Source organism: Pseudophryne corroboree (assembly GCF_028390025.1).
Source record: "Pseudophryne corroboree isolate aPseCor3 chromosome 3 unlocalized genomic scaffold, aPseCor3.hap2 SUPER_3_unloc_79, whole genome shotgun sequence".
NCBI lineage: Eukaryota > Metazoa > Chordata > Amphibia > Anura > Myobatrachidae > Pseudophryne > Pseudophryne corroboree.
The window spans coordinates 530,856-542,665 of NW_026967573.1; positions in this window are offsets into that span (position 1 = coordinate 530,856).

Genomic DNA, 11,810 nt, shown 5'->3' on the forward strand with positions numbered 1-11,810 from the left:
AAGAAGCTAGTACAAGAATTTGTATCTAGATATGGTATTCCAGAGATCATTGAGTCCGATCAAGGCACACACTTCACAAGTAAGGTTTTCCAAGAGATGTGTAGGATCATGGGTATAGAGTCCAAACTTTATTGTCCTTATAGACCTCAAGCGGCAGGCCTCCTATAAAGAGTTAATTATACCATAAAGAACAAACTTTCCAAGGTCATAGAAGAGACAGGCCTAAACTGGGTAGAGGCACTGCCCATCGTACTACACAGCATTAGAGTGACTCCCAAACCTCTCAGTCTGTCCCCTTATGAGGTGTTATTCGGAAAACATCCCAACCTGATGATAGGCCCAGAAGAGAGCCACTCCACTCTACACGATCTAACCACAAAATATGTCCTAGACTTGCATGAACAATTCAAACAGATACACAAGGGACTAATTCTCTCTAAAGGTGCTAATCAAAGTGACTTGAAATGCCATGATGTGAAACCAGGAGAATTTGTGATGGTTAGAAATTTCTTACGCTCTGGTTAATTTGTAGACAGGTGGGAGGGACCATACCAAGTACTGTTGACCATGCCCACGGCTATAAAGGTGGCAGAGAAATCGGCTTGGATACATGCATTGCATTGCAAGAAAGTGACTGAGGACGGAAAGAGCAAAGAGTCCCAAAAAAGCCCACCAGAGGATAAAGGTGCAGAAACATTGAACTTGCAGGCTCTTTTTGAGGAACCCCAGTAACCAGAGACTAAGAGATAAAATGGCCTGGTTTGGTAAGATGTATGTTGAAAATTATATGGGACAATCCGTGTTGCTAAACCCCAACCAGGTGCAGAAAAGATCCAGAAGGGCTACCGAAATTGGAGTATTGGTTCTAAGCCTGGGAGTAATAATATGGATGGGGGGATTGTTGACTTACTACTTACTAACTAGGATGACTGAGGGTCCAGGGCAGGGCCAGTCTGATGGGGTGCACGAGGTGGCTTCCCCAGAGGGTATGTCTCTGATGACCTTTGAGGATGTAATACATCCCTATCCTAGTCATGTACCTCTCATCACACCCCTAGACACAAGAAACAAAAGAAAAGAGGAAAAAGAAGAGTACCCAAACAGATGTCAACAGCTACCCCTGATAGCCAGATGTATTTGTAAATATTGCGGACGGAACCCTGAACAAAGATGGATAGATTGGTGCCACGATGATCCATTGCTTTTTGGAGGTGCACGCACAGTCAGGGCCCCCATAGAACAGACCGAGTGCCACAAGATGGTAAATGTGTATAGATGTATCTGTGTACACTGTGGGAGAATCTCCCAGAATGATTGTATAGTATGGTGTTATGAAGGTGAGGAGAGGAATCAGACACAACACTCAGACACACACCATACAATCCATGGGGGAATCAGGAATGATCAGGAATGGCTTCCCGAGGAAAGGGAAAATAAGAATAAAAACACAAATACAGATGAAAGCCCCTATGAGGGCCCAGTGAGAAAAGCTGGAGTATATAAGAGGAACACCTTTGTAGAATTGGCCCCAGCGGCCGCCCATAGTAATGCTTTCTGTGTAGTACCACCCAAACATGTGGGAGAAGCTTATAAGACCTGCTTTATATGCATTCCAATAACAATAGAAGAAATGCAGAAGATAGAATTGCTACCAGGAAAAATATCACCTTTATAGACATTAACATGGAAACATTAGGGACCAACAATCCGGAAGATAAAATCGGGCGGTATCTCACCACCAGGTGTAAGCTGGAGATCCAGCCTAGTATATCTGAAAAGAACTGTTGGTATATTATTGGTGGTAAGCCACAGTTTGAGTCTTTAGGGGTTACCCCAAAATGCACTTGGTAACAATAAGCAGCCCTAGAATTGATATATACATGTCCAGGGGCTTATTTTTAGTATGCAGAGATATTGCATTCTCCTACTACCCAGCAAATCACGGGAGTTTATTTGGGCAGACTCACTTTTGTAGCAGCTCACGCAAACATAACTACTTTGGACTCTCACAGTAAAGAAAAAAGGTCTTTAGATCCTGATTGCCAGTCAGACTTACCATTACTTAGCAAGGCACAATACTCAGCATTAGCCTTTTCACTCATAGGAGCCCCAGGACTTAGCCTGTATAACACAAGGGTGATAAATAGCATAGCTGTGGATTGGCTAAAACCATAAATGCCACCAGTACGGCTATTGCTTATAAATGAAGAACTTAGATAAGTAAGAGATGGTATGATACAAAATAGGGTAGCCATTGAGTGGTTGTGAACAATTTAAAGGATGGGTTGTTTTAACATCTGAGATAATTATAACCCCATTGACCAGAAGGTTAAGTTGTTGCAGGATATACAAGAACATATGGCCCAATCTGCTGATTGGGACCCCTTCGGATGGATGGGAGCCGGAATCTCAAAATGGCTTTACCACATACTACACTTCAGATGGATGGGAGCCGGAATTTCAAAATGGCTTTACCACATGCTACATTATGTTATGATACTACTTATAATTTGTATAAGTTATGTAACAATCAAATGCCTGCCTGTCCTTGGACGATCGTGTGGGAAAGTACTCACACGGCCTGAAAGGAAGCCAAGAACCAAACTTATGGTAATGACTCCCGTTACCTACACTGCAGTAGCCACACACAGTGAATCAGTAGTATTATCACACATAGTAATATAGTAGTATTATCACACACAGTGAATCAGTAGTATTATCACACACAGTGAATCAGTAGTATTATCACACATAGTAATATAGTAGTATTATCACACACAGTGAATCAGTAGAATTATCACACACAGTGAATTAGTAGTATTATCACACACAGTGAATCAGTAGTATTATCACACACAGTGAATTAGTAGTATTATCACACACAGTGAATCAGTAGTATTATCACACACAGTGAATCAGTAGTATTATCACACATAGTAATATAGTAGTATTATCACACACAGTGAATCAGTAGTATTATCACACACAGTGAATCAGTAGTATTATCACACACAGTGAATCAGTAGTATTATCACACACAGTGAATCAGTAGTATTATCACACACAGTGAATCAGTAGTATTATCACACATAGTAATATAGTAGTATTATCACACACAGTGAATCAGTAGTATTATCACACACAGTCAGATTATCAGAAATATACCCTAATAGGTACTTACACGCTCATGCTTCATATATGTACACTTAGTAAGAAGGAGCCTCCACCTATAGCCAGGTTGTAGAAGAAAAGAACACATTCTGTCGCTACCTCTTTCATTTCTCTTATCTGTCCAAGTTTTCTGGAGGGTTGAGACTTTTCGCATCGATACTCAATGGACTCGTGCTGGCGATTGCATCCAGAGAACGGATTTTCCTTTTCCTAGCTCATATCTCACACTCATTTGAAAATTAATTTTAATATAATGAATATTTGATTTACTATATGTTGTGTTTAGAGATGAAACAAAAGACAGGAATGATGGGAGGAAAAATCAAATATACATCTGTATTGCCTCAGAAATTGTGCTTTCAGACTTATAGGCCCTACACACTGGCCGATTTTCACTCCCCCCGTTACTGCCCCCCTGCCGCCGGGTCGCTCGTCGGACGTATCCGCCGTCCGGCAGCTCGGCGGCGGGTCGGCCAGTGTGTAGGGCCCCTTACAGTTATATATCTGTAATTGGCACTTTAATTCCCATAATGGTCATTCTTTCTTACAGTGGAGTTTTCTGTCATCCTTTGTCCTAGCTTGTGACTAAGACTGTACGTGTCTAAATAGAGAGCCTTGTATTTAGATAACCAGAACTTAATGACATTTTATGGGGTTTGATAAATAAATATCAGATGAACATTCGGCTCTGAAAAGAGCACCATGACATAGGAACAGGAATAACCTCTTTGCTGACGAAGCTTATTGAGCGACTCTATTGATGTGAATGGGAGATCCAAGACTCATGGAACCAGTCTGCCATCTTCAGGAGAAGATCAGCCATTTCATCTAGCCCAGCTGACCATATTTGAGATTTCCTGTTGGTGACCAACAACCAATCTATAATCCCCTTGTTATCTGAATATTCGCCCCATTGATTAATCAATTATGAATTATTGTATAATTATGTACTATATATGTAAGCCTGAAATCCCCTGAAGGGACGGACATCATTGATGAAGTCTGTGTAGGGTCACGTCTCTCTGCGCAGAAAAATATAGGCGTGGCCTCTTCTTTCATAATAAATTCTATATGCTGAATATTATCACAATGGAGACTCCCCAATTCCTTTAAAATAATTAGGCATTAACATAGTGATTGACATTAAGTGGGTGTTTCTGGGTGTCAACTGACCGTTTTCATGGAGTGTTCAAAAAAATGCAGGCGTGGCTGGCTGAACGCAGGCGTGGCTGGCCGAATGCAGGGCGTGTTTGTGACGTCAAATCAGGAACTGAACAGTCTGAAGTGATCACAAGCACTGAGAAGGTCTGGAGCTACTCTGAAACTGCACAAAATTATATTGCAGCCGCTCTGCGATCCTTTCGTTCCCACTTCTGCTAATCTAAAATACACTTCCAGTGGGAGGCGGCTTAGCGTTTGCACGGCTGCTTAAAACTGCTAGCGAGCGAACAACTCGGAATGACCCCCACAGTCCTCTGTACTGGACGATCCTCTTTTTTTACATTTATAATTAATTTTTTTTTCTAACTTTTTTTTTAGCTGTTTGAAAAATTGTTGTTGCCCTTACCCTAGTCTCTTGCTCCAAGTGACCTGTATTGAGGTCATTAGTACCACAGCGTTGGTTTCTTGATCTCATTGTCCCGGACTTCTGATCATTGTGATCTATGCACTTCTTGTGTTCCTTCTAAAAGCATTGTTCAGAAATCTGCACTTTATCTTCTCCCCCCAATGTATGGTGGCAGCGCTGATATTCTGTGGGATATGCCTGATTCCTCTACTGGTTACTGCCGGCATAGTCCTTGCTACAAAGGCTCTTGTTCTCCTGATAGAGTCAATGAATCCAGACCAGAATTGGTGATTTTCTTCTATTTTTTATATATAAAGTTTTTTTTTGTGGGTTTTTTTTTTACTTGCGTTGTGTTTTTCTTGTTTAATTAATGGTTGTTAATGCAAATGTAATTTTGTGTAACATATTTTTGAAAAAATCACAGGGTCAGCGAGACGTTATGGAGACAATGTATCATTTACTATTTGCTGCTAATGCCCCAAAAACAACCTGACCTCCCAAATGTAAGTAGAAGGGACTGAAGCAGGTATCTCCCATACCTTCATACATGGACATTTCCAGGCAAGGGTCAGGTAAGTTTTTTTTTTAAAACAACAACCCTAATTCACCTACAAGTTGTCAAAGTCAAATTGCACATTTCGATATTTAGAATACACTATGGAATTTACCAATGGATGTGTCCACGATGCATGCGTCAAATACGCATGCTAATGGCTAATACGGTAGGGGGTGCGAATGACTGTAACGGCAAGTTACTGTGCGCATTACGGTAGAAGATGCATTTGTTAATAAATATACTGTAACAAAATAGCAAATATTTCTTACATACACTCAAATGTATTACAGCCAGAAATACAAATTCCTATATAGTGTGTAACATACAGTATCAGATTGCTCTGTCCAAACAGCCATTGTTTCCATGGAAGACAGACCTTGGACTGAGTGAATGTGTAAATACCGTTGTTTGCCCCAATTGCTAACACGAACAATTGCGTCTTGGTCCCGTGTTGCTCTAACAAACAAGAATCCAGATACGAAACAATAGCTAAAGATACGCAGATTCTTGATCGTGTGCTTAACACACATTCATGCACACCAGAATCCTGTGTATTTATATTCAATAAAATACAGACCAGATATTGATACTTGTATTAAGAGTGATATGTCATATGTATTATGTAATCTGGCTTTATGGTTTACACAGCACTGACCTGTCCCCTACACAATGAGTTATACATAGCCTTTACACAACTGGTTAACTGTGTATATATATATATAGATTGCTGTGTACTCGGCACTCACGCATAAGGTAAAAGGTGCTGCGGTGCCCTCCTGGAGGCGAAGACCTCTGGCAATAGGATGGTGATGAAGGCGGCACTCAAGCAGGCATAAACAGCGGTAAAGTATATGTCAGTTTATTCCAACATGTTTCGGGGTAAAGTTCCCTGTCCTCAGGGTCATCATAACAAAACTGAACAAAACACCATACATATATACCCCCCATTGCAATTACCATTAGGGCTCAAATCCTACTCACCTGTCACACGCCGCTCTGACCCGCCGGCCGCTCAGCAGCACTTCCTGGTTGCTCAGCAGTGACGTCATTGGGACGCGCCCCCGTCCTGTAACCATGGGGACCGCCGGGCACGATCTCTGTACACTGGTGATGCGGCTGGGAACTCCACGCTGCCGGCCCGTGACGCTGTCAGGCAACAATGATACAGGGAGGTGTCTAGGCAACAACAGAAACAAAACAAACAAAACAACGTTAACACATATAGTGCTATACCACAACCAAAAAAAAAAATATTATCCCACCCCCACCTGTCAGAGGTTAAATAGCGCATCAATAACATTGCTGTATACTTGAAAAGAGCAAAATTGCAGAATAACCAGAGAATAGAAACATAATCTCCAACAGAGCTCATAGCTACGTTACTGATCAATCTAAAGGATTGCCATATGGTTACTATATAACATTATAGTGCCTCACATAAAGCAGTTTAATCCCAGATTTTCATTGAGGCCACGCGGTGATAGCGTATCTAGTTTAAAAATCCACCTAGATTCTCTTTGTAGTAGGATTCTATCACGGTCACCCCCTCTGAGGTTTCTGGGAACATGGTCAATCAACATTGCCCTAATACTAGGTATCCCATGTTTGTGCAGCAGACAATGTCGTGCAAACGGTTGGTCACTATGGCCCTTTTCAAAAGCTTTTTTTATAGCACTTCTATGTAGTGCCATTCGCTCACGAAACTGGCGAATGGTTTTACCTACATAGGCTAAGCCACATGGGCATATTAATAGATACACTACATGTGTGGATGTGCAAGTTAGGCGATGGCGAATAGGCAGCTTCTTGCCAGTATGGGGATGGTTAAAGGTACTACCTGTCATAAGGGTGTTACATGTGGCACACCCCAAACATCTGAAACACCCTAGTTTAGTTCTCAGGAAATGTGTTTCCTGTATACCTGTCATTTTAGAGACATCCAGTTTGACTATGTGATCCCCTATATTACGTCCTCTGGTATGACTAGGTAAAAGTGACGTGTTAGCCAAAGATGATAATGACCCCTCAGTCTGAATAATAGGCCACAATGACTTAGCCCTACGTACCCTCCTAGTACTGGCTACTGTATATCTGTTAACCCAAGGAAGTTTGGGGCCACGATTAGAGTGGCTACGGCTCGAGGGACTAAGGGCCTCTGCTCTAGGGATACTAAGGGCCTTTGACCTAGCCTGTTGTAAAATACCATGCGGGTAACCCCGTTCAATAAATTTAGCCTGCATGGCATCCATGGCTAACTCAGTTTCTTGGGGGTCTGACGTGATGCGTCTTACACGCATAAATTGTGAAAATGGTAAACCCTTACGCAATGGGGCCGGGTGAAAACTAGAATGCTCTAACAACATATTCCTGTCAGTTTTCTTGACATACATGGAGGTAGACAACTGTCCCTCCTTGACAGTGATCAATACATCAAGGTAGTTAATGACACAACCGTCTATTGTATACGTAAACTGCACAGGGTGTTTAGTGGCATTATGGTCCTCCCACAGGGCAATCAGATCTTCTCGAGTCCCCAGCCATATAACCAGAAGGTCATCTATATATCTTCTATAGTATAGTACTTGAGACATAATGGCAGGATCAAGGTAAAACATACGTTTCTCCAGCTGGTACATGAAAGCGTTCGCGTACGACGGGGCCACAGCGGACCCCATCGCACACCCCGCTAATTGGAGCAAAAAACGGCCATTAAAGACAAAGTAATTACGGGTAAGTACCTTTTCTAATAGATTTAGAAAAAACGAAATCTCTGGCCCTTGGTAGGAATCATTATCCTCAAGTAAACTCCTAACCGCTTCGATACCTGCTTCATGAGGGATACACGTATACAAGCTGGTAACGTCAGAACTGCATAATGACGTACCCTCAGGTATATTCCCCAGGAGTTGAAGCTCACGTAGTAAGGACGTAGTGTCCTGAAGGTAAGAAGGAAGGGATTGAATGCATGGATTTAAGTATGCGTCAAGGTACACCGACACTGGATGATAGAGCGACCCCCTGGCAGACACAATGGGCCTGCCTAAAGGAATAGGATAACAGCGCTAACACAACCGATACTGAATATGCAAATTTATTAATTTAAAATAAACTGATAATCTAAAATTACATATAAAATGATAATAATTGCTCATAGACCAATTAATGGATGTAAACTGCATGCATCAATAAATGACCTTATTTGAACAGTCTATGGTCCGTAGACGTGGTGACTGATATTATGCCAGGTTTAATGATCAATTACCCATCAAGTGTTCCAATATATGGATCCTGATCCAGGTCTTTATTTGTGGAATGGATTCTGGTTCACAGTTCTTTCAGATTGACACTCTCATGTCCAATTCGCTGTGTTCCTTGAAGAATGAATCCGGTAGAATGTGTTTAAAAGACCAAAAGCTGGGATCGGGGTCCTGGTTCACCAATTGCATACAGATGGTAATGTCCTGGATTTAGGTCCGATGAAACTCAATTTGATGACATCCAATGGTCAAGAACAATGGGCCTGCCTGGAGGGTCAACCAGTGTCTTGTGGACCTTGGGCACAGTATAAAATAATGGGGCCTTGGGGTGCTCAATGGTAAGAGCTCGAACCACTTCACTGGAGATGGTACCGGCTATGCTAGCCTGATGTAAAATAGAGTCAAGCTCTGTTTTATAATCTTTGGTGGGGTCCCTAGTGAGTTTTCTATAGACCTTACTGTCATTCAGCTGCCGATCACATTCTCTGACATAATCTTCAAAATTCAGCACAACGATAGCCCCGCCCTTATCCGCCTTACGTATAATAATGTCGGTGCGGGCCGACAAAGCTTTTAAAGTGACCAGTTCGGTTTTAGGTAAATTGGGATAAACCCCATTCGACGAGGGAGTAAGTTCCTCTGCTTCAAGCATACGTAAGAATGTCCGTATAGAAGGATTAAGGCTTGGGGGGTCAAAGTGAGACCGAGGGGCTATTCGTCGCAACTGGGCTGGAACCTCTGGATGCAAATTGTCTACTGTATGGGTGTTAAAATATTCTTGTCGCCTAAGAGATCGTCCCAGACGGTGTACTTCAACTTTCCATTCCAGGGGATCCGCTGGAACTGTGGGGACAAAGGAGAGGCCCTTCGCTAACAGTCGATATTCTTGATCAGAAAGAGGGACTGAAGACAGGTTAAACACCAGCTCTTTTAAACTCTGGGTGGTTTTGGTGCGGGCAATTCTTTGATTCTGCCGCGACCTCCGCGTCCTCTCCCTCTTCTTGCGTGGGGGGTGCGGTTGGATCGAGTCCGCACACCCGATGGGCCTTGGCCTAAAGGGAAATTGCCATCTGATTGAGATAAGGACCCAGAGGCTCCTTCTGAGTCGCTGGCTGAGGTACTAGCCCCAAGTTGTTGTTCACGCCTCCTCCGGGGGTTAGACCGCCACTGTTGTTGGTCCCTGGTCGTCCTGGACCCACCCAGCCAAGGGTATACCTCACGTTGCTGATAATCCCTTTGAACAGTGGCTAGTTTCTCTTTCTTGAATCGCACTAGCTCCTGGCGGTATTGCTCTATTTGTGTAGTGAGCTTGGTTACCCATTCATTCTGAGTGTCCAGCTGTAGCGTGGGTTTATGTATTGCCTCAAATTGCTGAATTTGCTCCCGGACCAAGTTGAGCTCCCGTGTCGACTCCTCAACCACTAGTAACAATAGATCCATGGAGCATTTGTTGAGGATTGCTACCCAACGTCTACAGAAGGTAGTGTTGAACCGACCTATAGTGGGGGAGTTGCGGATCCTAAATCCCCTAGGGATTAGATTAGATCGATAATAGTCAGATAAAGAAATGCCGTGGTAGAGAAAATCTACCTCCCTTTGTTTCATTTTCAGCCATTTTCTGTAAAGTTCCTCATTGGTATTGATAATAGGATTGTCATCTAGCCTTTGTCCCACCAGTATGGAGTTGGCTTCAACATCGGAGAAGCTAAGACGTTCACTAGCATCACGCTGGATCAGGTCCAAAGTTGCCTCGCTGGAGATGGTAACTTCCATGGCAAAAGTCTCTGTCGGTACCTGAATTGATGCCCAATTTAACCAACTGGCAGCTGGATGCAGAAGTGGGACGTGCTCAAAAACACCATAAATGGAAGGCTAGCAGAAAGTGGGACTGCAGCCCAGAATGAGAGTCCTGTGTGGTCTGTAAATACGTTGCTGGTGCCTTAGCATGAGAAGACTAGACGAGAACACTGGCACTGACAATGCACCAGCAACTGTCAGTCTGTCTCAAATGTAGATTGCTGTGTACTCGGCACTCACGCATAAGGTAAAAGGTGCTGCGGTGCCCTCCTGGAGGCGAAGACCTCTGGCAATAGGATGGTGATGAAGGCGGCACTCAAGCAGGCATAAACAGCGGTAAAGTATATGTCAGTTTATTCCAACATGTTTCGGGGTAAAGTCCCCTGTCCTCAGGGTCATCATAACAAACCTGAACAAAACACCATACATATATACCCCCCATTGCAATTACCATTAGGGCTCAAATCCTACTCACCTGTCACACGCCGCTCTGACCCGCCGGCCACTCAGCAGCACTTCCTGGTTGCTCAGCAGTGACGTCATTGGGACGCGCCCCCGTCCTGTAACCATGGGGACCGCCGGGCACGATCTCTGTACACTGGTGATGAAGAACATTTCAATTGGATCTCCTGAGGTAGTGGTCCGGTACACATCTTTAGATGCACCGGATCATACACTACCGTTCAAAAGTTTGAACTTTCCTTTTTTTTTTTTTTTTATTATATATTTTTTTTTTTTGAAGGAAAAGCACTTTTTTTTTTTCAATGAAGGTAACATTAAATTAATCAGAAATACACTCTATACATTGTTAATGTGGTAAATGACTATATTAGCTGCAAACGTTTGTTTTTTAATGGAATATCTACAGAGTTGTATAGAGGCCCATTTCCAGCAACCATCTCTCCAGTGTTCTAATGGTACATTGTGTTTTCTAATCGCGGTAGAAGACTAATGGATGTTTAGAAAATCCTTTAAAACCCTTGTGCAATCATGTTAGCACAGCTGAAAACGGGTTTGCTCGTTAGAGAAGCTATAGCACTGGCCTTCCTTTAAGCTAGTTGAGTATCTGGAACATCACATTTGTGGGTTTGATTATACTCTCAAAATAGCAAGAAAAAGACAACTTTCATGTGAAACTCGACAGTCTATTATTGTTCTTAGAAATGAAGACTATTTCTATGCAAGAAATTGCCAAGAAACTGAACATTTCCTACAACGGTCTGTACTACTTCCTTCTGTTAGGTTCCTGGTGCTCAGAACAAGGGAGATGTTGCGTAGTAAGTCCTGAGCACCAGAACGTGACGTTGAAATAAGGTGTGGTGTGGAAATAGCCCCTAGCACCCTACATCCGTTGTTTTACCCGTGTGGTCAGTTCACGCCTGAGTGACTATGGTTTCTTGGGCCCACGGCAGCCGCGTTTGAAGGGCGGATTATGTCTGCCCAACTCCGATGCCCCCAGGTC